Source organism: Passer domesticus, chromosome Z (genome assembly GCF_036417665.1).
Source record: "Passer domesticus isolate bPasDom1 chromosome Z, bPasDom1.hap1, whole genome shotgun sequence".
Classification (NCBI taxonomy): Eukaryota; Metazoa; Chordata; class Aves; order Passeriformes; family Passeridae; genus Passer; species Passer domesticus.
This window is the reverse complement of record NC_087512.1, coordinates 72,674,000-72,697,989: the sequence shown is the minus strand read 5'-3', so window position 1 is coordinate 72,697,989 and position 23,990 is coordinate 72,674,000. Positions and strand designations below refer to the sequence as shown.

At 33.0% G+C, this 23,990-nt stretch overlaps 1 protein-coding gene across 6 annotated transcripts in view; it reads left to right on the top strand.

Annotated features, from left to right (window-relative positions):
* The window catches only part of LINGO2 (leucine rich repeat and Ig domain containing 2), a 478,753-nt gene that overhangs the window by 235,895 nt on the left and 218,868 nt on the right, over window positions 1-23,990 (top strand). For 5 of the 6 annotated variants that reach the window (XR_010354120.1, XM_064405415.1, XM_064405413.1 and 2 more), the window contains exon 3: window positions 14,400-14,479. The gene's annotated coding sequence lies outside the window, so the exon portion shown is untranslated. Of the gene's footprint in view, window positions 1-14,399; window positions 14,480-22,949; window positions 23,004-23,990 lie in introns of all 6 variants that reach the window. The other variant, XM_064405412.1, reaches the window with a different exon arrangement.

The following is a 23,990-nucleotide window of genomic DNA, read 5'->3' as shown; positions in this document are numbered from 1 at the left end:
TAAAAGTTTTATTATTAAAGCAGTTTAGTATTTGTCCTGGTTCTGGCCAGGACAGTTATCTTTGGCCATAGCCAGGAGGGGCATAACCCAGACCTGGACGTTGTCCTGTAGCACCTCCCACCATAGCCAGGGCGGGTGGGCAGAAGGGGGGCCTTTCCAGTCAGGGTAACATCGGGTTTCACGAGGTGGGCATTTGCATGTGAATTTATCATCTTTCCCGTGCACCATATTAATAGCGATATGGAGACTGTTCCTTTCTTACCCCATTGCTGTTTCCAGTAAATTGTTCTTATCTCAGCTCATGATCTTTACCTTTCATGTCTCCAGTTCTCCAACCCATCCTCCTGCAGAGGAATGGGGTATGGGGAGGCAGAATGAGCCAGAAATTTGTTTAGCAGGAATAGTAATTTGGGGAATACCATCCTTAAAAACCATGACAGTGTGGTAGGTGTAAATTCTTTGCTCACACATAAAAACATTAGATTTAAAGTTGATGGCTTTTTTTTTTTTTTTTTTTTTTTTTTTTTTTTTTTTTTTTAGTTTTGTTTATGCTTCTTTCATCCCGTGGTATTCTTCAGAGTGATTACGTTACTAAATATTAGCAGGCTTTACAAAGGGAATTGCCAGGGAAATTAAAAATTAATTACATCCTTTGGTTGCAGCACCATCATGCAGGTACCAGGTACTGCTGATAGATCCTTTCTCACTCTTTTCTCTCTTTTTATAACAGTCATGTCCTGTCATAGAAAGGATATTGTTGCCCATGGCATTTCTTTCAGATACACAACTTAGGAATGTACAATCAACAATATGTAAAAGGTTGGGAACGAAGTGGATTTTGTATATCTCTAGCAGATTTTTAATGGAAAATGCATCAGATAATTTGTGCATCTGGTAGTTTTTAAGATACCATCCTTCAATTTCAGCTTTAGATTACAGTAGTCATTGGATGTGAGTCCCAAATCTTGTTCCAGCCTGTACTCTCAATCTTGGCTTATGTGCTTTCTTTCAACTTAAACGTACAAATTCTCCAGCATTTATATGACACTGAAAAATATATTTTACAATATCTATTTCTTTGTGTTGAGGCCCCAACAGTCAAGAAGTCTCAAGAGAGATATAAACTTAAATTCTGTGTTGCTGTAGAAAATGCTGCAATTCTAAGATACTGTATTTAGGAAATAACTCTCTTCTTTGTAAATCTGTAAGGCATAGCACCCTGTTAATATTAAATATTATGAGGCATTCCATTGGTGGCAGATAAAAATATTTCTGTTTATTGTAACTACAAAGTTTTTAAAATAGATTAGCATTGAAGTGTTATTGCTTTGCCTCCTAAGCTTTAAATTAAAATATTTGTGGCAACAGTTCCAAAAATGTTTTATCCTTACCATTCATTACCACCACCTTTTGGTGTGACTGGAGTCAGTGAGAGCATATTGAAAAAGTACTTGAGGTTTCTGTGCTTAGTGTGCCATAGGGGAAGAGCCCAATAAATCAGGGAGAATTCTAGACATTAATGCATTTACTTTGCATGGAGAGTAGTTTTAGAGAGTCAGTCTGAAAAGGGAGTTTATTTTTTTCAAGATTTGCATCTCTGCTCTGGGAGAAAGATGACAATAACTTCAGCTGTAAAATCTGCTCAGCAGAATATTACCAGTCCTAGAACTACATGCACTTTTGGTGGTACAATGTTGTTGTTGCCCTGTACACATGCTTGGGGCTGTTTATCAGTTACAGCCTCTTAGTCACTTCTCTCAGAGCTGTACTTGGTACAAACTCACAATTCTGTAAGCATAATTTGCCTTGCTATGAAGTAGCAACTTCTTTTGTTGATTTATTTCTGCTCATAAAAGATAAAGCCAAATGGGACATAGTTTAGTTTTAATTATACAGGATTCTAATTTCCTTGAGAAGCTTTAAAAAAATACTTATATATAGTATTATATAGGTTAGCAAATACATGAATCCTGTGGTCTGACTTTTAAACATTAATGAAACCTGTTGTAAACAAGAGGTCAAATCTTATCAGTATGCATGATTACTGGAGCGTGTATATGCATCAATTGTTTTCTCTGGGGAGTGATAAAAATAGGGGCACTACCAAGCAGGTTGAAGGATTGAAGCCAGTCAGTTAAAAAAATCATTGTAGAGGCTTATAGGATATGTTTTGTTTCTAGTTTCCCAGACTGTTAAATATACAGGAAAACTGCAGGTAGAAGTTTGTGGGAGTCCAAGATGTTTCTTACTTTTCTTGACTATTAGAAAAAGCCTTAATGTTTCCTTTACGCTATTATTGATAGCTCAAACTGTTTCATAGAAGGACTAACCAGCCTCTGTCTTAACCATGTTGTATATTTTAAATATGATAAAACCACATCACTCAGTTTTTAAAGAACATGATGAAATACTCTGTTTTTCCAGCACACCCTTTTTTTAACTTTTCATTCACAAATTGGCTGTCCTTGTTTTGTTTCTAATAAAGCATATTTGTATCTAAGAACTGCATCTGACTGAGGTTGTAAGACTTTTAAACATGGTAGTCACACAAAATTATATTTAAACACATACAAAAAATAATGGTTCAAATACCATGAAAATGGCATTGAAAGTATATATGTTTTAGTCTAATTTTTCAGTCAGGAGTAGATGCACAGATTTTAACGGTTGGTCTTATTTTTTAAGGTATTTAATGTGATCTTTATATTATTGGCATATCTTTTATTTTATTCTATTTTATACTGTGCTTATGATCCTTTGGATTGGTTGTTTGGGTGATTTTGATGACTATCCATAGTAGTAGGACAATGTGTTTTTTACTGAATCCAGAATAATGGAGTAGGTGTTACCTTTCATACTGGGGAAAAATAACCACCTGCCACTGGAATATATACTCATATAAATCACAATGAAAATATGTGAATATGTAAATCTTTTGTCATTACTGCTGCAAGTCTGTGAAGCCCAAGAAGACAGAAAATACTAACATTTTGTCTTTAAATGTTCAAAATCATAAAACAAATGAAGCATGGATATTGATTTTTTTTGCACTATGTTATCTGCACAGGGGCTATTAAGAAGGGGTTTTTTGTCTTCTTTTTATACCTTATCTTTCATGCTTCATGCTGTCTAATGCGGAGCTCCACTTAAAATATATTATTTTACAGTCTTGAAAGTACATTTCTAAGATACTAAAAAGCTACTGTTATATATTAAAGGCTTTTTACTGGTGTTTTTATTGATGTACTGTATTGTATAGAATAATAACATTTTGCAGTGTGGGAATTACTTTTTAAATCAATTTTTACTTTTTAATTCTATTTTGACCTTTTTAAAAACAAAGTAGAACCCTGATTTCAAAAAGAGCAAATACCTCTGGATTTCAGATTATAATGCTGATAAGACTACTTATTAATAATTTAGAACTGTGGCATTCCCATATATTTTTCCCCTTGTAAATGTTCCTACAGTTTCTATACACAGATTTTTGGACTGCAAATTACAGTGTTTCTTCCACACTTATGAAACTAGATCTTTGTGCTTCTTTGATGAAATTCAAGTATTCTGGTGAATGAAAATTGATTTTGTGGCATCAGTCTTGTGGCAAGGAAAAGAAAAAAAATAATGGAAAAAAAGAACAACTGAAAATTAGTTTAAGCCGGTTAGCAGTTATGTGCATGTTCTGGAATATTTGGTGAAAACTTACATCTTGTAGTATTCTAACTGCAGGAGGTGACAGAATTAATCTTTGTGGACTGCTTTGAAGTATAGATTAAGCTCTTGCTGAAGGTTCTGTAGTTTTTTTGTATACTTTAAGCACTTATCTCAAATGCCCTTCAGTGCTGGATTCTAAAATGTGTTGCTGGTCACCTTTAAGTTATCACAAGACTTTTCAGAATGTAATCTGAAGGACTCAAGATTTTGCAGCAACCTTCATCTAGCTGAAAATCCTATAAACTGATCCAAAAAAAGAAAAATGAGAGGCATTTGAATTTTTACGTGAAAACACTTTCCTCTGTTTACTTTTTTTCTTTCCCTCACCTCAAAGCAGAAATAATATATCAGTAGGTCTTCTATCTGAGTTATAAAACCCAAACTCTGCACTGTTTATTTACAAAGGACAATCTCTAGGCAGCCCAGCAAAGACTGACTTCAGAACTTGAGCTGTGGGATTTGCTGGCACTTATGTCTTGTGGGCATTTTAACTTCCTTGCCTGTGCACCTTCCTAAGAGGATGATGAATAAATCTTTGGTATTTCTCAGCCTTACCTGGAGCAATGTGGTTTAACTTGGATAGAGCTAGTTTTTGAGCATGAGGATTTTAGGTTGTTGAAGTCAGAGAACGAATCAGGGTCTCAGAAATTCGAGTTAGTTATCCAGGTCCTAGACAGAGGAAGTCTCAAGTGACTTGAAGGTTATAAAGAAAAAAAAAAAAAAAAACAGAATGAGTTGCTAACTCAATCATACATAAAAGATTTTTTGTTATATATTCATTTTTTTCTTTTACTTTCTAAGTTTAACAAGTGTGAGGTCAACATACAGGTTTGTTTATTTTTAACCAGATTTTCTTTCCAATAATTGCGTGTTTTACTTGCAATATCATTGTTGAAACTTTTTCCAGATACCTAATATGTACAGATATGCATCATGGCTACATTTTTTGAGAGTAAATTCAAAGTTTTTGTTGCCACAACAAAACTTCAAAGTTCCATGTCTGTAGAAAGCAAGCTTTATGCATGCTCAGATATCATATAATAGTAAACTGAAATTTTAGTCTGGCTGGTTCTGATGTAATTAAAACAATATTTAATTTCTCAGGAAGATTTTTTTTTTAAAAAACATGCAATGGGCAGATGCAAGTGAGCAAGATCTTGAGGTAGACTTGATAATAGCCAGGTCATTCCTGACAGATTTGTGTCCTAGTTGCCAGATTTATTCAAGACAGAGTTCTTCTACATTATTTAACTGCCCAAAGGGGTTGTTTTCTCAAGTTCTATCAACATTTGCTGCCCAGCTTGCAGTGGAACTTGAAAACAGTTAATCATTAGCCTCTTCATGTTAAGTGATGTACTACCTCAGTCATCTCTTGTGTTGAACAAACTGATTTACTTATCACAACCCTTATCTCTAAGTTATATTTTCTAGCTCTTTCATGATTGTTGGTTCCCTCCTGGATCCTTCCATTCTTGTGTAAATTTTCCCGTGAATTTAACATTTCTTAATTAATATCAGCAATGTCTAAAAATATTTGGAAAATATTTCAAATATAAATATTAATAACTACAAAGAACTAATTGTATTTATAGTATTTTATAAATTTAGTAAAAATTTAATGTGTAGAAATATTGTAGCCCTTTTTATTAAACAAATTTAGGCAGATAAAGAACAGATGGAACTGAACTAAAGATGAAAACTTGTGAAATATAGGAAAGACACACACTAAAGATATTGCTTGACTGAATGAGTATGTGATGCATAGCAAGTTGAAGCAAAACCTATATTACTGTGAAATAAAGTTTACAATTGGAGCTGCAAAGTGGTATTTTGATATTTACTAGTAAGATTATTGCATCATTGAAAACAGTTCCCCTATGAAACAGACAAAAGAATAATCACTAAGCTACTGGTTAAAATGCACAGACAAATATTTTACCTTTGGTATGAAAAATATCAAATATATAATTTTTTGTTATTATTATTAAATTACCTTTAAAAATTCTAATGATAAATATATTTTAAACTGTGTTGAAATTACAGAAGGGTTGGGGTTTTTTTAAGACTGATAATTTAAAAATAAATAATACTTATTTTGGAAACACAGATTCCCAACACCCTAAAAGGTAAGAACAATAAGTCCAATTATCTTTCCACTTTGTAAAAAATATCTAGATATGGAGTAAAAGAAACAAAAACCTGTATGCTTACACAGGCATCCTAGGAACAGGCTTGTATGCAATAATCAAACTTATATTCTCTTTGTGATGGTGAGAATGACAGGATGTCCTAGACTATGCATATTGTACTTACTTCCCCACATAATACATCTGAAAATTGATCCTGGACAGAGTCTGTGTTGCCACTGATAGTGTATTTTTGTGCATGGGTTACATATATATATCACTAGTCACGAGACTCCTTTTCTGGGAGTGTCTGATACTGAAAAAAATAATATCAGCTACACTGTATGTTGATCAGTCTCTACTTAGGATGAAATTCATCTCTGTGAGGGTGGTGAGACATAGGGACTGGTTGTCCAGAGAAGTTGTGGATACCCAGTCCCTGGAAAGGGCTTTGAGTTTCCTGGTCTAGTGGAACATATCCCTGCCAATGGCAGTGGGATCAGAATCAGATGGTCTTTAGAGTCCCTTCCAACACTAACCATTCTGGTTGCCATGAATCTATACTTTTCAACCTGATTAGTTAAATTTCAAATCAAGTAATTAATAGATTCACACACTGGCAGTGTATGTATGCTTAATACTAATGATTTATTCTACACATGACTCCACATTACTATTATGTATGCAAAATCTATATCCTCACATAACTGCGCTTGCAGTGTCACAGAGTGATGCAGCTCTCTTTAGGGCTGGTGGCTGGATGCTCCTAAGTCAGGGAGGATGAGCTGATCAGAAGCACTAGCAAGATGAATTTGGAAGCTCCCATAAGCTGCTTCCTTTATTCCAAGAATTGGCAATAGGTTATATTGATTATTGGATTACCATGTTGATGTTCCAACAGTAAGTTGCCAATAGTCTAGAAACTAGCATAATGCATCCTACAATGACATGAGGGGTTGAAATTTCCAGAAGAATGAAATTTAATTGGGGAAGTTCAAGTACTGCTGTGTATTTGGTGGTGAAATTCTCATTTTTAATACTTGCATTTAAAGTGAGAAGATTGATAGGAAATATTAACCTCAAAAATTGTTAAGATAACTTTGTACTAACCAGTTATATGTCTATTTATGTTTTAATAGTGGAGAGACTGAAATCTCAAAATTTTACCTTCCCTAGTAATAATTTGCCAGCAGGAAATTATTGTAACATAAGTATTGTCATGTTTAATTCCAGGTTAAATTTTTTTCCTTACGGTATGCTATTGTTGAGTTGATGAGAGAAAGACAACATTAGTCAAAGAATTGAAAAGAAGATTGGGGTGGAAAGGATGGGTGCAAAGAAGAAAAAACTTTATGTTCAGCTACTATCATAGATAGAGAATTAAAGATAAAATCTGGCATGTTAAGGAGATAAAGGTGATTCAGAAGGATAAGAAACATAAAATACTGAGCACTCCAAGTAGTTGAAGGTTGGATTTTGAACTCGACAAACATGATAGGAGAGTACAAAGTGTTAGTGTCAAGAAAGAAACTGATAAATACAAGGATATGATTCAACTTTGAGGCCGATTTGAGCTCCCTTCACAGTACTAGAGGAGGAGGTTGAAATAATCTGTGCTTGAAAGACAATTTTAAGCTACTGAAACAGCTCATAACAGATCAAGGTAGTATTCTCAATATAGTGTTCTCTAGTATTCTCAATGTAGAATTCTCAATACTGTAGTATATGGTATTATCATAACTAAAATAATTAGAAATCTATGATGAAATCTATGTCTGAAATAAAATTAGCTCTTCTACTTAATGTGACTTACTGTATTTCTTATTATGTGAAACATAGGCACAACCACTTGCCTGACTGCAGGAACTAATATAAAATAAGATGTCTGCTCAAGAAGTCATTGTGGCACAGCTTAAACTAGTTGAAGTCTAAGAAATCCCTGAGGAAGGGCTCTTTCAAAAATGCTCTGGTATCTTTCAGAGTTGTCGTTTTGGGAAATATCAGAGAAGCAAACATGAAAAATGCAAACTGTAAATGTGAGGGAAACGTATATTGTGCAGTGAACTATTTGGCAGCATGAGCTGTGAATGAGTGGAAATTCTGCGTCTGTCCCATCTACGGTTTCCCAAGGGACAGAGCAGTCACAACACATGACTGCCTCCAGTGAGCACCCCACACTTCACCATGTCAGAGAATTTTATAGCATTCACACTTTTCTTTAATGTATTTCTAAGTATAATGTATATCTCTTGGGATAAAAATAATTCACTTTAGTAAATGAGGAATATAACTGGGAAATAATAATGAGTGGGAAGAAGTTGGTCTGAAATTTTAAAAGACCTCAGGATAAAACTTAATTTAGTATTTTGTGAAATCATACAAAGATAGAACACAATTAAAATAAATGTCTATTTTTTCATCTAATAATGAACTGTAAAAGACAGATTTAACATAGTTGCTTGTAGTTTTAACATTTCTTAGAATAATGCTTGCTGTAATTTTTTCTTCCTTCAGTCTCTCCATCCCAGGGTCAGAAGCCAAAAAATTTAATTCTTGAGCATTATACCACTCTATTTAAGTGTAAGCTCCATAATGTAAGAACTTTCTTAGATCTTTTACTTAAAACAATAATTCCATTGCACTGATTCATGCTGAATCTGCCTGTATTTGCATCGCTACAGCAATATCTTGCTGAATGCTCCCTGAATTTTTGCATATTCCTAATTTCTTTATTTATATTGAAACTCACTTAATTTCACTCAAAAGCTGTTTTCAAAATGCTTGTATTACACAAAAAAAAACGTTTATCAATGGATAGTCTGTTGACCTGCAAATAGAAAAACAATCCTTATGGTGTAAGAATATAATCTGTTAGAGTAATAAAGGTTTCAATGCAAACAATCCAAAGTAAAACATTTTTATTAAGTATATCTACTGTTTAAAGTTCCACTAGCAAGAGCCCCTTTCAAACACTATCAATAAATGCTGTATTTTTTCAGAATTACTTTGCTGCTCTTGTTTTCTACTGTCCAGAAATAGGAATCCAAATAATGAATGCATTAATTCCATAGACAAATTTCTTAAAACTTTTTTGTTTCTAACAAGATTATGGTCATGTGGAACACCAACTGACTTTTTAGAATAAGAAATCACAGAGTAGGGAGTCATGGTATTTCTGAATTGAAAAACATTTTACTGGCAATTATTAAAAAACTAATTTACTGCCTATAGCAAATCTTGTTTCATTATTTTCTAACAGTATGTGAATCCTTCACTTGTACTCAAAAAAATCATGCAAATAATCTGTTTTTTCTGTTAAAAAAAGGGTTTCTACCTGTGATCAATTTCATAAAATATTTAGTTTTCAAGCCCACTCTTCTTAGGCTCTTCATTGCATCTTGTTCAAGTTATAAATTAAGTTGTGGTATCAGTTGTGGGTAGAGACAGGATCTTCCAGATACCTTGCAGCTGAAATGTATATATATGCATACCGTCCTTCTAGAAAGTATGCCATTCAATTTTAATGTAATGAGTGGGATATTTTCTGTTAGGTAGAAGAGCATTCTATTTAATGCAGCCATTTGAGAAATCAGTTACAAAATTTATTTTCATCTGTTGATAAAGCTGGGGATGTCAGACTGTAGATACCTGCTGGTCTGTTAACTGGCTAATAGGTTAATAGCAGATTTCCTGGTGAAAGCTGCTGTTTCTGCAGGTGACATTTCGTTTTCTCTGTAGCATACAATTAAAATCAAGCCTCAACATTCTTTGATTGCACTGAGAAAGTATGTTTGTATATAACTAGTCCTTTTGAAATTAATAGATCCTGTTTAGTAAGATAACAGCTCCTCAATATTCCTAGGTGTGATAGGTAAAAAAATAAAATCACAGCACAAAAAATAAGCCCTCAAAAATTCAAATAATGTCTCCTAATTCAAATGCTTATCATGTCCTCAGTCATTTTTCACATTGCTCTATGGTAAGATATTTCTGATTTCTCAGCTGGGAAGACACTTAAACAACTTAGCTAAATGTGATTTCTTCACCCTGAGAATTTCTTTATTTACTCAGACCAGATGTTAAGCTCAGCAGCAGTCTGTTTCCAATACTGCTAAGGGAAAGTGAGGATTCTTGTACAAAATGAGCAACCTTTTTGTAAATGTTCTTGGATTCTAGTACTGGCAGTTTAAAGATCAGAGCTGAATGTCACCTGTATATTTAATAAACCTCTAAAAGTCGTAAGCATAGTCAAAAAATAAGATGTCTGTGTTTGGCCATCATTCATAAGCAGTTATCTTATTAGTTAAACAGTCAAATCTTCACATTTTTGTGGAAAATCTGAATGTGATTTGCTATTGAGGATATCTCCTGCTATTTTCCTTTTTTATTCTCCAAAAAGGGAGAAAGAGAGAAAGAAAGAGAGAAAGAAAGAGAGAAAGAGAGAAAGAGAGAAAGAGAGAAAGAAAGAAAGAAAGAAAGAAAGAAAGAAAGAAAGAAAGAAAGAAAGAAAGAAAGAAAGAAAGAAAGAAAGAAAGAAAGAAAGAAAGAAAGAAAGAAAGAAAGAAAGAAAGAAAAGAAAGAAAGAGAAAGAAAGAAAGAAAGAAAGAAAGAAAGAAAGAAAGAAAGAAAGAAAGAAAGAAAGAAAGAAAGAAAGAAAGAAAGAAAGAAAGAAAGAAAGAAAGAAAGAAAGAAAGAAAAAGAAAGAAAGAAAGAAAGAAAGAAAGAAAGAAAGAAAGAAAGAAAGAAAGAAAGAAAGAAAGAAAGAAAGAAAGAAAGAAAGAAAGAAAGAAAGAAAGAAAGAAAGAAAGATTTTTGTTTCTTTTGTTACTTTTTGATCATAGTGTAGCTCTTCTTTCAGCGTGGTAAATTCTAGTCATGTATTAGGAAAAATTTTGGCTCTCTTTCTATTTGCAAATCTTGTAGTAAGTTTATCCAAAAACAAATTAGTATTAATTTGCCACAGACAGATGCAAACTTAAAATTTGATATCTAATATGATAAAAATATAGATCTACAACAGTCTTTCCATTAGTTCTGTTAGTCTCAAGACATTAATATTTATGTAGATCATGTAATATTGTTGACCTAACGTGAGGACTGGAGGAAATTCCTTCTGGTTAGTCCATTAGGAAAGTATCATGCTATATAAATTATATCTCAATTAGGTGACTATAATGAAAAACCTGTGAGAGGTTTCTTTGCTAAGCACTTCTTTAGAGGAAACAAATTTTGAGAAAATGCCAATTGGCAATTTGGTCTAAATGACCTTTAAATATCCCTTCCAAACCAAATTGTTCTATGATTCTATGAACCTGTAAGATATGTGCAATAGGATTATAATTATTGAGTAAAATGTATTTGGAGAAACACCGTTCTATGAAAGGAAATTAGTCTTTACTCAAAGCATAGGACTCTCATATGATTGCTCTAAATACTGACAGTTAGTGTTTCTGCTTTTCTTTCTTTTTTTTTCCTGTTGTTTCTCCTATAATTTTACTGCCTCAGTCATGTGGTTGCACTGTACATTTCAATTTCATTAATAAAACATTTAGGGGAGGGAATAAGGCCTGTGTTTGAAGTAAGACTTTTCCTTTATGGAAATGCTAGGACTCTTCAGGACACAGTGTGTCAGAGAAGGAAAAGGAGTTTCTGCTTTCTTTTTAGTGCCAAGTACACACTGAAAGCATGACATAAACATTGTAATAATTGAACTATAACTTCGTATGTATTCTTGTGATAGCCATGCTTCCAGAGTAGATTTTTTTAAACTATTTTGTAGTTTGTGAATAGCTGGTTTTGCTCAGATACTGACCCAAAGTCAAGTAACACAGGAAAAGAAGTTCTCCTAAAACAATAATTTGCTTATCTCCAGAAAAGAACTATAACTCAAAGTCTCAGTTTTCTCTGTTTCTCTTCTTTTCTCAGTGAGACAATAATTTATGATTGATCTTACCATAATGACAAAAAGTGTAGAATGAAACAAGAACTAAGATTAAATGCTTGGCCCTGACTTTTCAGTACGAAAAAGTGCAGGATGATAAGCAGACATTTATGTTCAGCATATTGAGTTTAAATCTTTTATCATGTCACCCTTTATGCATAATCCAGAAGTTCAGTAGCTGAATCTTTTGAATGGCATAAATATTTTAAGAAGAAATAGCAAAGGTCTTGTCTCTCTTAATCCCAAATTCTTAAAGTAAGAGTTTGTGCTTATTTCTATTCTATGTTTGCCTCTTGGGGTTACCTTGACTGCCTCTCCATCTTCATTAACAGATGAATTTGACTTATGTTGCTTAGTTTTTGTTGTCAAGAATTCTACAAAATACCTCACAGGCCAAGTCAGTATTCTTATAGCCTTCTTCAATTCCTAATATTGATCTGTATTATACCTGTGTGCAACACAGGTCAATACCACTTAGCAGTGCATGTCACATATCATAATTCCTTATAATATTTAGCAGGAAAATTATTTAAAGTGCATTCTGAAATTAAAGGTAATTGAACAGTGAGGAAATTTTCTAGTACTTATGACATAAAAAACATTCCTCAAGTCATGAAACAACACAAATCATTCTGGTAGTCTTTATACCATCTAAGTAGGTTATTAAAAATAATAATCTACTATAAAATAATAATTAAGAATAATAAAAATAATTAATTAAATCATTGATCCAGATATAGAAGCAGAAATATCTAAAACTGGATGGATATGTAAAAGATGTCATGTATGCAAATTAGGGATAGCAGTAAGGTAAAAGAAAATTATATAAAACAATTTTAAAATAGTAATAAAAAATATTATTTTAAGTAGCCCTTATAAATTTGTAAAAACTACATAGAATTGCTAAAATTATAGCTCTTTATTAACTTTTAATATTAAATGTATTAATTAAATGCGTCATGGAAATGTATTTCTCAATACTTAGGATAACCAATCTTTGTTCTGAATTCAGTTCTGATCCAGCATATGAATTGGGATATTGATCAGGAGACTTCCAGAAGTCCTTTCCAGACAGTTGGTCTGTGGCTTTGTGTTTCTTCACAGGAAAAATTCAAAATACCTGAAACATCAGATTCAATTCTCTACGTGGATTGAAGAAACATGAAACTGGTGCACCACAACAATGGATCAAAATATTGTGGCTGTAAAAGCTGCAAGGCAATGTAATTTAAGAAGCAGAGACTACTCTAATACAAACAGTTTACTGAGATCTTAACATAAAGTGGAGAGATAGATTTAGTGTTAGTTATAGAAATAAACTTTGGAAGCATATTTGGGATAGCTGAGTCAAGCCTCTCTCTTTTTTTCTACAAAGCTGTGATTTATAAGAGCACACCTAAAAGTGCACCTGGGAAAAAATTTGCATTACCCGCCCTATGTTTGTTCCTTTGTTTCATGAATAGAACTCAGTTTATACTGTCTTCCTGGGATTATGCAAAAAAGACATTTGCTAAGCCAAGACACCTTCTTCTCTGACTTCTCTGGCACCTCAAAAGTAAAATAGCCCTAACTAATCTAACCCTGTCTAGTCAGTGTGATAAACCAATGGGTGATTATTTCAGGAAAAAAATTACAGCATATCAGATGAGATCTTCTTAAATGATTTATCAGTTTGGTACTAGTTTTTGGTGATATCTTGTATAGCCAAGTGCTTCTCAAAACCAAAATGGTAGAAGTTGTTTAAAGTTCTGAATCCAAAATGCCACCTTAATTAAAAAAAAAAAAAAACCAAAAAACCACAACAAAACAAAAAACCCAACAAAACAAAACAAAGCAAAACAAAACAACAAAAAAAAAAAAACCCTAAAGCAAAACAAAACAAAAAAAACCCCACCCAAACAACTTGAAAATAAGTCAATATTTTCAGGTCAAACCCTGTGCCAGGTAGAAATTATTTGAATTTCATGAACTAAGTATCTGGACTATCACTTTTTAGAATGATATCACTTTTAGAATGATAACCAGAAGGAGGATTTTTACTGAAGAACTGCCATGATGTAGATTTCAGCTCCCCAGTGTTGTTTTTCTTTATACTTGCCCTACCTTCTCCCTCCATAAAAAAGCTATGATTTAATTTTTTTAGAAAATGACTGGTGTTATTGTGCCTTGTAAGGTCTTCCCTAAGTAATATAAACCTGCTATGGCATTAACTACACTTTGAAAAAAATGAGACATAAAAGACTACTTCTAGTCCTAGATGTCAATGGGCAACAAGTTTTATCTCCTGCTATGTATGACTACAACTTCATAAATTACATTTCTAAAGATTCCATTATTATTTACTAAATTTTAAAAACAGTCAGAAACTGAGTAGATATGCAACTTCAACAGTTTGCATGGACATGTTTTTCTTTTTTAAGAGTGTTTAATGTCAAAGGTGTTCTATGTACTCACTCTTGAAATATAAAAACACTGAAATTAAAAAAAATCCGTCACATTGATCTAGTCAAGGATTTCGTAACTTAAGTAATTTTGTCTAAAATATTATTTTATATTATTTTATTTTATGTATTTTATTTGTTGGGAGTTGAGTTTTTTGTTATTTATTTTCTTATCAGGTTGATATTAAGATAATCTGAAGGAAGGAAGTAGTGGAAGACTTTCACCACAACTGTGAAAAATGAGCAGTGTCAACCTGGTAAGTTTATCTTTTTGTTGTTGTTGTATTGGTGATGATTTTCCCACTGATGTTCTCATTTATGTTTGTAGCAAGATAACAGTTACTGTTGTTTTTATTCCTGATATAATATTTCTGTGTTAATGTCTTAAACTTTGATTTATCTTTTAAAAAACGCAAATGCTCAGTATCTCATTAGCTCTTTGAGAAACAGTTTTGTCATGGGTCCAAGTAGTTTCAGTAGTCAGTGCATAATTTATTTTTTTTTAATCCATTAAGTGTGTATGCAATACTCACATATTTTTCTCACCCTTGTCAGATCTATATTTTGCAATTTGAGAAAAACTATGAAATGAAGGATCTGTGTGTAAAATCTTATTTTTCTGATTTATTTATTTTATTAATATAATGGTTTAGGACTGGCACTCCAAATCACCAGTCACTCCTCATCCTACAATTCCTATGGGAGACAAAAGGCAAAGATTATGGGTTGAGATAAAACCGATGTACTGGAAACAACAGCAAGATAAGAAAAATAGACAGCAATGACAAAAATATCAAAAACCAAAAATATACAAAAGAGGGTGATTTACATGAAAAAATGCTCAAAAGCCTGGGACCATAAGAAACAATTGCAGACAGACTCTCTGTGCTTCCATGTTTTTTCCCTGACCACAAGCCATGTCCACCTTCTTCTCAGAGGCAAGAATCCTTTACTTTTGCCACCAATCATGACCTTAGGTGGTTTAGAATAACAATCTAGACATACTCACACAGCCTCAGGCTCTTCTCCCTCATGGCTACTGTGAAAAAATTAACTCTGTTCTGGCCAAAAAACAGGACAACTAATTAAAATAAAACAAAAAGAAGGCAAAACCTTACAACTTTTCTAGGCTTTCAAATTGTAATTTTAATTCCAGCCTTGATCATACAAATGTTTGCTCCAGTTGAGTTTTCCTTCTACAAAAAATCTTTCTGTAGATTTTTTTTTTTCTTTTCTAGAAGAAAGTCAGTGCAATTAAAACAGTTCTGTCTCTTTCAGAAGGACAAGTTGTTTTAAGTGTTTAGGGATAATAGTGTCTAACTCCCCAGTGTGACTGGAATAAACTCTTCTATTTTCTTTACACACACACACAGCCTTTGGCTAATGGTGTGCTATGAAGTGCTAGGAAGTGGAAAGACAGTTTTAGTAATTCAGAAATAATAGCAGTACTTCTTCAAGTTTATAATCTGAAAATACTGAAAAACTGTGGTATCATATATCTGACATAGTATAAATCCAAATTTATAAATGCATTAAATTTATCTGCAAAAAAAAACCTAATAAGGAGTTGCAGGTTTCTGTCAAGACTGGTCTTTTATGATCTCTAATCCTCAGCATCTTGTTCTAAGTAGTCCTGTTTTAAGAAGCGAGTGGGACCGGACTTCCAAAGTGTGCTTCCTTTCAATATCATTCTGTAGAATTATCAATTTTTGATTCTCTGTTAAAGTTATTTCCAATAAGGAGGCGGAAAGTCTTATCAGCATTTTTTCTTAAATTCATTAATCACTTCATGGAATTAATTATGAAATATAAATGAAACTGGCATGAAATGTCAGTATGCTCCATTTAAAGAAATTGTCAAGTGACTTAAACTGTAAGAAAAAGTAGCTCAGCTTTGAGAAGATCACATGTTCTTAGGTACAAAGATTTTGCATATCATTGCTTTTAAAATGGGAGCAACTGGTAAACTACTGGAAACAAACAAAATTTTGTAAATAGACATTTGAAAATCTGTTAATGCACCTTCCTTTAGAAAATCTGAAGTTGAGGTGAAAACTCAACTGCAGACTTCTGAGATTCCCCCTTACTTTTGTTTTAGTTTAGTTCTTGCTGTCATCTTTTCCAAAAACAGCTTACAGTAACACACGTGTAACTTTAAAAGTTACCAGTACAGTTATTTTAGTGTACAGATTTATGTTGTTTTACCTAAAGAAAACCAAGAAAGGCTTTATGAATGTAATTTCTTCATTTTTTAAGTGGAGAAGAGTAGAGTGCTGTCTTAATGTCATTGGTGCAATGATCAAGGTATGCTTTGCTAGAAATCAAAGGAACTGCATCAGAGATAAATCTGGACAATTACTGTTTAAAGAAAACAGAGAGTAATTTGACTGGAAAAATATCTCACACCCTAAAAGTGATTCATTACTGAAAAAGTACGAATCTTAAATGCAGAATTGCCATAAGTCATGCAACAGGTAAAAAGTATTACTGTTGACTATTTAAGCCTTTATTTTTAGCTACTTCAAAATGCCGTTGAATTCCTGTCACTCTTCAGTTCCCGCCTGTATTGATAACTGTTAATATTTTCCCTACCTTGATCTTCTTTTGGCATTTCTAAAACAACTTCATTTAATAAGGAATATATTTGCAGCTGTAACAATGATTTATAGTCCTTAAAATTTTTTGCTGTCAGTGTGTTTTTAAGCATATAAATTAGAATAAGAAAAGGTGATTTGGGGAACTGCATCAGTAAACACTACAATTAAGTAGAGCATACTGATTTGGGGTTTTTTTGTAGTGTTTGTTGTTATTGTTGTTGCTGTTGTTGTGAAAAAATTACTATCAGTTTTGTGAGCAATATTTCAAATATAAAGCAATATTAAACACTATTAAGAGAAATTAGAATATTTCATCTTAATAGAATTGTGGACTTTGGTATATAAAAAAAGTTACATGACATTACTGTAGCAAGCAGTATCATCAAGATGAAACCTTGTCTGTTAATTCCACACTCTTTGTCTATGAAAACAGAAGTAGTGAAGTTAGGTATCTTTCCACAGGTACGGGAACATTTTCATAAATATCTTTTATACAGGCAAGGAACCGAAGTGCTGCACTGAGACAATGTGCTATTTATATCTTGGCTCCCTTGTGTTGTTCTGGCTTGGAAAAAAATTCCATTTGGTGTAGAGAGTTTTCCCAGAACTAAATGTTACTGTGATTTTTTTGAGTAATACCGAATTTTACCCTGCCATCTTTGAGACAAAGTATATAGATTCTTGGAGTAAACATTTCAAGAGCTTCTCCAAGCTGAAAGGGCAGGTGAGTCTACTTGACTACGACTGTACTAACTATACAAATATATTTCTTCAAAATCAGTTTCACAGGTTTAGAATTCCACATCTGCCTTCATGTTCAAGATCTTATTCTATTCCCATGTTGGTAAACTGAGTAGTGTTTGATCTAACTCTGGAATAAAGGTGCATGCCATGTTCATGTCACTGTGTTACTACAACATAGAAGCTACAAGATGCTTCTCTTAGGTTGTTATGTTTCTTGATATTAACTTGTAGAAGATACTTCTGGGCATGTCCAGTTTCTCAGCTAGTATCAGGTATTAGATTCAATTTGATCAAATAAGCTAAGCCACTCTGGGTTAGCAATTCCCTGTTCTCATGTTTTCATGAAAATTCCTAGGTCTTGCATTTTCAGATGCATTAAGAATAGAGAAAAGGAATCCCCTAATTTTTCATCTTCTTTATTAATTTGTGGGGTTTTTTGTTCATACTGGCTTTCTCTTCCTGTCTACGAGACATTTGTGAAAGTGTTATAAAATCCATGTGGAAAGGTTGCTCTTTGATCTGCTGATTTAATAGAGTATGAAATTATGGTTTTTAGATGCTTTGCAAACAGGAAGTGTGGATGGGTGGAAGGGTCATAAATGACAGGGAGAGATCAGCTCAGAAAGGAGGACAGGAGTTGTAGCAAGAGGAAGTAAAACAATACATCTGGAAAGAGAATGAAGGCTAGACTGATAAAATATTACAAAGGTAGTGAGAAAGGGAGAGAGAAAACTCTGAAATTAAACAATGTGTAGTGTCTTTTCTGTATGTGGTTATGTCTGCAAGGTCACTGACATTTTTCTGTGCATTATGTCTTATCACAAACATCATGAATTGGAACATTTTAGAAGCAAGCAAATGAAAAATACTGCTTATTTAACAACATTTTCCATTCCCTTCTCTTTAAAACAATACACCCAGAACTATGAGCACTCTCCCATTTGTGATGAAGCTGGAAGTTTCCAAAACAAGAATATCATTAGTCCCTTCCCTTATGTCATAAGAAATGTATTAATTTCTTCCCTTCATAATATTTTCTTTAGTTTTGGGATATCATGCAGCTATTATAAATATTACCCAAGTCACTTAACCTCTTTGTTCAGCAGATGCCACTTTTTTGAGTTTGACTTGATGATCCTTCTGGGTCAATATTCTGTAATTTAGAGAATAAACAATCTGGAGGGAGATTTTGTAAACATTTTCATGAGATAAGGAATTAAAACTAGTTCTGCTGTACTTTCATCAGACTGTGGAACAGTGGAGGAGGTAACGACAAGCATTAACAATTCAGAAATATAGAGATCATATTTGCTTACTAAACCTCCCGTATCTTAGTTCATGCATTGTTCTTATACAATTTTACCATTCATTTTGGTTCCATCTGTAGACAAAGGAGGTTAGTAAATTCTTTAAACCCTTCTTGTTGAACTCTCTCTCCTAATAACACTAATTAAAACCCAGTGAAAGCAAGTCAGATTTGAGGAAACTATTTTTTTTGGTTTTAAGAATTTCTAGGTATTTTGCAGGGTAGGTTTTAAAACGTAGATTATCCATATGTTTCACTGTATTCTTGAGGACATCCAGTCTTCAGCTGGTTTGAAGTAGAATTTATAACCCTTTAATTAATTTTGGTGAGCATTCTCCTGTGACGAAAGCAGAGAAAAAGGTTCATTAAGGGAACAGAGTATTCCATCTTTAACAATGATCTTTACTTTTTTAAAAAAAGCAGAAAACATTCTACTATGTGAAATTGCAAAATCTTTTTGCTCTTTTCTGATATTTCTGTTAAAAAGTATGCTTTATAATAAGAGTGAAATGGTGTCAGATTCACTTTGAAAGCTAACTTTCCAATGCTGGTAAGAAAGCATGTCCTGACCTATGCAGCAGTGGGTTAGGGTCCACAATCTTATGTTTGGACTTCACATGAGCATAAATGTACCTCTTCTGTGAGTTCTGGCTTATTATTATTTTATATTTACTTTGCAATTATTGGTACTGAAAATACATCTCCACAATTTTCTTACGCTTTATTAACTTTCAAATACTAATAGTAAATAAAAATGTAGGAGCCCATATAGAATTTATTTAATTGTGGGACAGTACCTCATTGATATTAGAAAAAATCATTTGTCAGAAAAAAATCCTGAGAGACCTTTATATTGAAAAGCACTTTTTGCATTTGAGACCTCAGATATTTGCCACATGGTCAATGAACTGAGTTTAAGGATGATTTTATGTTCTTCTAGAAGAGTAGGCTGATCAGTTCATAAATATATGCTACAACAATTTTCCTAACAAACTTCTCCCTGTCTAAAAGAAATCCTGAAGGACACTGAACAAAATTGTTAATTATGATCCTCTTTGTAATATATAAAATATTCTTGTTGAAATTTGCTTTGTTGTACCTTACCTAGATAGCTGAGAAATGCTTACCTATCAAAGAAAATTCTTAGCAGTGTTATGTTATTAATCAAAATTTACATCTCTAGCAAGCATTCCTACAGCAAAATAAAACAAAATGTAAAACAGGTAAAAAGGAAAATGAAGCTTTAATACCAAACCTGTACACAATGTTAAATTTTTTTTAAATTTTAACTGTCAGAAAAGGTTTTATTTTTTAGCACTGATGCATAAATTTGCTCTCAAGATGGCAAGATGATGATATTGAAGGCAGTTGGTGACAAGAGTGGGCTTTCACTTCATAAGTTAATGTGCTTAATTTATCAGTAAATTAAGCTAATTCAGTAGTCCTATATGTTAAAACATTTTAATTAAAGTAACTTTTCAATTTGCTACTTTATGACTTTGAGCTGGAGCTGATTTATTCTTTGTGAAGTAGCCATAAAACACTTCTCACCTTATAATATATTAGTAGAGAAAAAAAGAATGTATTACAATCTTTATGACACTATTAATGGCCAAAGTTACTTTACAAACCAATGTTTTTCCATGATATTGCATGAAAAGGCAGATAAGATGTGTTTTGCCCAAGCTAAATGTCATCAAAAAAAGAAAATGGGAAAAATGGCTATGCATGCAGCAGAACAGAGAAGAGAGGTGGCTTGGATGAAGCACTCTCAAATGCTAAATTCGGTATTGGCTTAATGAGGAACTCCTGTGAGTTTCTTTTTCTTTGTTTTTTTTATGAGCTGCAAGAAATAGCAAGAATTTTTTTTTTTTCTACTATGATGAATAACAGAAAAAAATGTTCTAACCTCTCTGGAAATGCTTTTAGTAGCACCAATATATTCCTCCTGGCCTTTGTCCACTCGTCTAAAAAAAGTCCAGTGTTTTGTCCTTTTTTTGAATTGGATCCATGACTGCAAGGGTTAAGGAAGAAAAGAAAGACATTGGCAATCCATATGGAATAGCCAGCTTGAAAATCATTGAATTAGAGAGCTGCTGCATAAATGGAAAACAAGAGTGAACGATGAGGGGAGAGACCTCATGAAGGTGCAGAGCCCATTTATCTGTGTGCCCAGGACAATCCTGCAAGAAGGAAAAGGGAATACACACTCAGGTACCCTAGAGCAAAGAACTTATATCACAGGACACTTCTCTTTTAAATCAGCTCTGTCGTTTACAAGGGTTGTCATAGAAAATGCACATCCATGCGAGGACAGTTTTCAGCAAATTTCAGGACCCTGAAGTCTCTGAGAGAATCATACAATAATTCATTTAGAACCATTATCCTTTATCCTGTCACAAGGGGTCGTGCTGAAAGGTTTGTCCCATATTTCTTACAAGCCCCCTTTAAGTACTGAAAGGCCACTCTTAAATCTTCATGGAGTCTTCTCCTGGCTAAACAATTTCAACTCTCTCAGCCTTTATTCGTAGGAGAGGTGTCCCATCTCTGCCATTTTTGAACATTTCCAGCTGTATTAAGGCTTCAGATTATTTGTTCTTTTTTCCTCATTTCACTTTCTCTTATCCCCTAATCTTCCCTCTCTACCTCTCTCAGTGTATATTGACAAAATTGAGCATTATTCTTGCTGTTTCTGTTCATGCTTAAGGAACATCCCAGAACATTCCAAGCTGCATTTTTATATTCTTTTTTTTTTTTTTTAATAAATCTAGTGCACTCTCTTACTAGAAGCTCTTTCCTTTACAACGGAGCACATCATATTCAAAATTACAAATCTTCCTCACCTAAAAGAATAAATTTGACTAATACAGGAATGGGCTGGTAATGTGTAATAATTATGGCTAATGTGTCACAAGAGGCAATAAATACAGATAGTAAGATGTACAACAGCCATTTTCAGGAATGTGAAAACCACTGAATATATTCCTTCTATCTCTTCTAGTTTGTTTCAGTATGCAAATTCATTCTTTTAAGACTATGCAGCTGTTGTCAAATTAAAAATTTATCTGTAGCCTACCAAGATACAGCAGAATTTTCCAGCAGTAAACTTTGCTGGAAAAAGGAAAGGAGAGGAAACAAATAAAATTAATAAAATCAGAATATTCATTGAAAATAATACATCAATTCTCATGAAACTGCAGATGTGTAAAGGATATGCAAGCATACCTACATTCATGGATGCATGCATTTTTGCTTTTGTAAAGGACCAGCTGCTCTCTAGGGTGGTGATATGCCTTTAGAAAGCTGATCAGAGTCCATTTCTTCTCTCCCCGTTGATTGTGAGAAAAATACCAAACGAAACAATGGGGGTTTCTTCTCATTATGCATTACTATGAATTTCAAATGCAAAGTTAGAATTGTATCTGAAGTAAATGGGTGAAATCCTTTGAGACTTTTTCACCAGCATGTAATTTCATTAGAATTCATTAAGTCACTGTAGAGAAAAAGAATAGGGAAAAAAAAAAAAAAAAAAAAAAAAAAAGAGCAGTCCCAAGAAGGGTTGCTACTTTTAGCTTTCTTTTTCCTCCTTTGAATTACATACTAGCAAGATTTTTTTAAGATTTTTTGTTTTGTTTTTTATGATGGTTTGCATTGCTACGTCCAATGTACTGCCAGTAAGTCAATATGGTTGGGTCTAAAATTTCAATCAACGTATTCTCAAGTTCTGAGCAGAAATAACTGTAGCATTGTATTTTATCTCTAGACTGTACCGGATGTGTTTTATTTCTGTTAAAAATGATGTAAAACTTGGAAGGAGTTTCACATATTAAATTTCACTATAGTATAAAAATTAAATCCTTCTCTGGATGTTGGCATGCTAAACCACTAATATTTAGCTGCAAAAAATTCAGTAGCTTGACTAATTCAGTGTTTTGGGTTTTTTTTTTTTCTTCTTATTGCACTGCTGTTATGCTCATACAATATTGAAACTTGAAGAAGCTCTGTGTTATCTCAACATTAATATTTTCTGTGTTCTATTTTTCACTTGTGTGTTGAATTTTAATTCACCTGGAACCCTAGACTGGTGACTGAGTTAAAATACTAGTAGTGATTAACACTTGGACTGCATGACATGTAAGTAACAAAAACCTTATGTAATATTCCATCTTCTAGAAAGAGGAAAATTTGGAAAAAAGTAGTCAGTGAGTCTTTTGACAGAGTCCTCTTTGGTTTCGAAATTAAGGAAATTTTTCATGCGCTACCATAAATTAATTTTTTGAATGGTGTGTTAATTGAAATTCTAGATGGTAAAGGGCAGGGGTTTGATTTCACAGGACTGGCAGGGTACTAATCCCTCTGCATTTTTGTTAACTTCCATTAATTTATCAAGAAAATATAGCAAGCTACCTGACAGATTTAAAAGACTCATCAAGAAAAAAGGGTGAGTTTGATTTTTTAGTTGGTTTAGGAAGACATTTGAGTTTGGCAAATAATTATGTCAATTGTCATACACCTCAGCAGGCCCTTTTTTTAAATCAAAGTCATATTGTTTATTGTGGAGTGTAAGAGCTCCACAGAGTGTTGCTTCATTTACAGACTCAAGCAATGAAATTATGCAAATTTCTGCAATGGCATATTTAAGGGACATAAATTTTGTTTTATCATTCTGCAAATATTGGGCTATCCATGATCAAGATGGTTTTTGGTATAAGCTGTAAAAGAGGTAAATTGTCCTATTGTTAATCAGAACAGACCAGGAAAAAAAAAAAAAAAAGAAAAAGAAAACCAAAAAAAATCAAACAACAAAAAAAAACCCAAATCACCAATATTTTGGAACTCTGAACCTTTAAGAAACATTTATTTGGAAACTGTCTGCCTCTGTTATTTCTACAGGAAGTATAGAGAATCTGTTGTGAATCTAAGTTGAACCATCATGATGTTTGAGTTAGTCAGTATTCTAGAACTGATTAAAAATTATTAGAGATTGGCAGAAACATTCTGACACAGGAAAATTTAAGTCAGGTAGAAGATATGACAGCTTTTTTCTTCCTCCTCCCTAAATAAAAATGGAATATTTTTACAAAAATATTTTAAAGTATTCCTTTTAATCATAAAGCCATT